This window comes from Halichoerus grypus, chromosome 6 (assembly GCF_964656455.1).
Source record: "Halichoerus grypus chromosome 6, mHalGry1.hap1.1, whole genome shotgun sequence".
Lineage (NCBI taxonomy): Eukaryota > Metazoa > Chordata > Mammalia > Carnivora > Phocidae > Halichoerus > Halichoerus grypus.
In genome coordinates, this window is record NC_135717.1 from 71,143,207 (window position 1) to 71,146,799 (window position 3,593).

The window sequence follows — 3,593 nt, forward strand, 5'->3', positions numbered from 1 at the left end:
AGCATGGAAAGGTAGGTGAGTGGGGCCAGTGACTGGAGGTAAGGAAACCTTCCAGAAGGGGCAACAACTATTCAAGACCATCTTTGCATTGTTCACATTAATGAAGCTAGAGCCTTGAGATGTATCCAAGGAATCTCAGCACAAATTATGCTATGGGCAAGTGATCAAACCATCAAGAAACTTGTAGAGAGAAATGATGTTTGAGTCCTGTGTAGGAAGAATGGCAGGTGCATGAAAGGTGGCCCAGGGTGGGAGAGGGCATAGCTATGAACGGGGGAGGGGCTGGGAACAACTTCCTAGTTGTACCTCCTTTCCTTCTCTGGAGGGATCACGGTCAACCCCAGTGCTACCATGTGGCAAGACAGCCAGTCTGAAGCTGCAAAGTCAGTTACACCAGGGTAGCTCAGGAGCCCAGCTGGGAGGGGAAGTCAGTAGATGGGTACAGGAGATTGGCAGGCTTGGGAATTTCCCCACTTACCCCAAGGGCAAGGTCATTATCACAGAAACAGAAGATGACACACTACAAATCAGGGTCGCACAGAGCAAACCCTTGGTTGAGTAACCGTGAGATTTCTCCAAAGGAATGGTAGGATGCCTGAGGAGAAGAGGGGCTGTCTGAGCTGAAATTACAACTCTAAAGGCTCTTTAGACCTTTAGACCTGAGCCCATTCTCCGTGGGACAGGAACTAGATCCTGGGTTTTCTTCTCTGGGTAGACAATACTAGCTAAAGCAATTGTTAGTCCTAAGAGGATAAAAGATAAAGCCATAAGGGAAATTGCCAGGGATTTGAGGAGTGCAAGAAAAATGAAAACAAACAAACAAAGGCAACAAAATGGGCAGATCTCTCCCAGAGGAAGCAGAATTAAAAATCCTCTTTCCCTCTCAGCCACCATAGTGAGAGGAGCTTCCACCATGTCCACCCACCTGCAATGGATGGTCTTGTGCGAAACTGCTTGGGCTTCCTGATCAAGGGGAACAAGCAGGCACATAGCACCTACCCCAATCATCCCACAGATTGCAACTCCTTCGCTACAACTGGTCCATTCACTGCAAGTCTGTGGGCGTGGAATTTGCAACAATGTGGATGGAACTAGAGGGTATGATGCTAAGAGAACTAAGTCAGTCAGAGAAAGACAAGTCTCATGATTTCACTCCTCTGTGGAATTTAAGAAATAGAACTGATGAACATAGGGGAAGGGAAGGAAAAATAAAGTAAGATAAAAACAGAGAGGGAGGCAAACCATAAAAGACTCTTAACTGCAGAGAACAAACTGAGGGTTGCTGGAGGGGAGGTAGGTGGAGGGGATGGGGTAACTGGGTGATGGGCGTTAAGGAGGGCACTTGTTGGGATGAGCACTGGGTATTATATGTAAGTGATGAATCACTAAATTTTACTCCTGAAGCCAATACTACACTATATGTTAACTAATTTGAATTAAAAAAAAAAAAAGGACTGTGAGCAGGGAGCCAGGGCTACGGCACAGATGTAGTGTTGGTCATGAAGTGGAGATCTGGCCAACGAAAACCCACCACCTCCTGGTGCGAACCACCATCAACAGGAATGCCTGGGCCACACCCAGCAGCAGTGGGCCCATGATCCGCAAGAACAGGTATCACCCAGATCTGCCCTTGGCCACCACCCACAGAGCGAGCGCCATCCTGCGCAGCCAGAAGCCTGTGATGGTGAAGAGGAAGCAGCCCGCCCCCCCAACAGCTCCTGAGCACCTGCCCCCCACCTCCAAAGCAATAAAGATGTCAGCCACCTCAAAAACAGATAAAATCGATGAAGAATGTAAAATAAGTACAGTTCACATCACCAGCGAGAGATGGGAGACTCCTGAAAAATGCCCCAGGAACAAGCAATTATAAAGAAGCAGCAATTTGAAATCTTAACTTTGAACATATAATTGTTGAAATAAGGGATTTAGTGAATGGTTGAATAACAGAGTTGATACAGCTGAATAAATAAGATGAAAGATTGGATCAAAAAAATTTGAAAAACATCCGGACGGGATAAAAAGATAGATTGAGAGAGAAGCGAAGCTATAGGGAAGTAGAAGCAGAAATATCAGCACCCATGTGAAAAGAGACCCAAGAAATAGTGAAAAGGCAAATAGAGGAAGCGAACTATTTGAAGGCATACTGACAAAAATTTTTCCAAAGTTAAAATGGTCAGTCTGGGATTAAAACCCAGGAAGCCTACCTCTAGTATTTGGGCTTTTGGCTACTCGCTTTCTGCTTTGGTGATCACTGGGCAAACTTTGAACTGGATAAGAATTCAGCAAGGCTCTGGATAGAAGATGGACAGTGTTGCACCATACCTGTGCTAATCAACTACATCGCGTAGGAGAAAATAAGACATTATTCATAATGGTAACACAAATTATATCTTAAAATTAACCAGAAGGGGAAAAAATTGACTATTACAGAACACAAAGCAAGAACTACTTCTTCAAAGGTTTGGCCTGGAAGTGGTGCACAGTCATTTCCACGGGGCTTTGTCTTGAAAGAGGTTGAACACATTTGCCAAAATACGTGAAAAAACCAGCCAACAATGGTTGTCTGAATAAAATCAAACATCCAGCCATTTCCAAACAGCTGTCTGAATTATGTTATTGGTGTATTGTTTCTTTCATTGTCTCTCTTCATCTGGAAAATGGGCATGCATGTGGATTTGTTTTAGTGGCGTTTGTTAAGGTGTGGAGATCAGAACTAGCAGGCATACCTTGGGCCCCTTCCAGGAATGTTTAGTCACTGAAATCCGCCAAAGACAGCCTGTCCTCTAAGGCAGTCATTGGTGATGTCCTAGTGTATTAATTTACTGCATGAGAGTGTGTAGGGGAAAATATGGCCAAGTACCTAATGCAAAATGCATAACTGTGTGTGTGTATGCAGATAATGTGCAGACGTACTTAGAACTTTATTTTATTCTTTTAGATTATTTATTTATTTATTTACTTATTATTTGAGAGAGAGAGAGCATAAGTGAGGGGTGAGGGAGAGGGAGAAACAGACTTCCTGCTGAGCAGGGATCTCAATGTGGGGCTCGATCCCACGACCCTGAGATCATGACCTGAGCTGAAGCAGATTCTTAACCAACTGAGCCACCCAGGTGCCCCATACCTAGAGCTTTAATCAAACTGTGATGGAACTCAAATACAATTGACTAGAGGTTCCTGCATGTGGACGCCTGGCAGGATGCCTAAGGGAGACCTAATCCCTCTGGCTTCTGTTTTCTGTTGTATTATGGACTATGCATCCATGGAAATGCCCGGCACTCAGATAGTAAGTAATAAAGCCATATTTATATTCATCACTTCTTTCATGGTCTTAGCAGTCCCGGACATGATTTATTTTACATTAAAACTCAGAGGTGTAGGGTTTCACAGTTGGGAGGAACCTCAGAGATCCTAGAATAGTCCTCCCATTCTGTGAGTGAGAAAAGAGTCCCAGAAGAGGGACTTGTCACTTTTCTGAGTCCACAAGTGAAGGTGGTCGTTGAGAACTGGGGATGACTTGCCATTACAGGGGTTCTTGAACGCTCTCCAGAAGCGATGGGAAAATGCAGCTGTGGCCTTCGAGGTGCAGAGCT

General features: G+C 44.7%; 1 pseudogene; it reads left to right on the forward strand.

Annotated features, from left to right (window-relative positions):
• The first annotated feature begins 913 nt into the window (after nucleotides 1-913).
• LOC118552284 (large ribosomal subunit protein eL28 pseudogene) lies at nucleotides 914-1,870 on the forward strand (annotated as a pseudogene).
• Nucleotides 1,871-3,593: the final 1,723 nt, after the last annotated feature.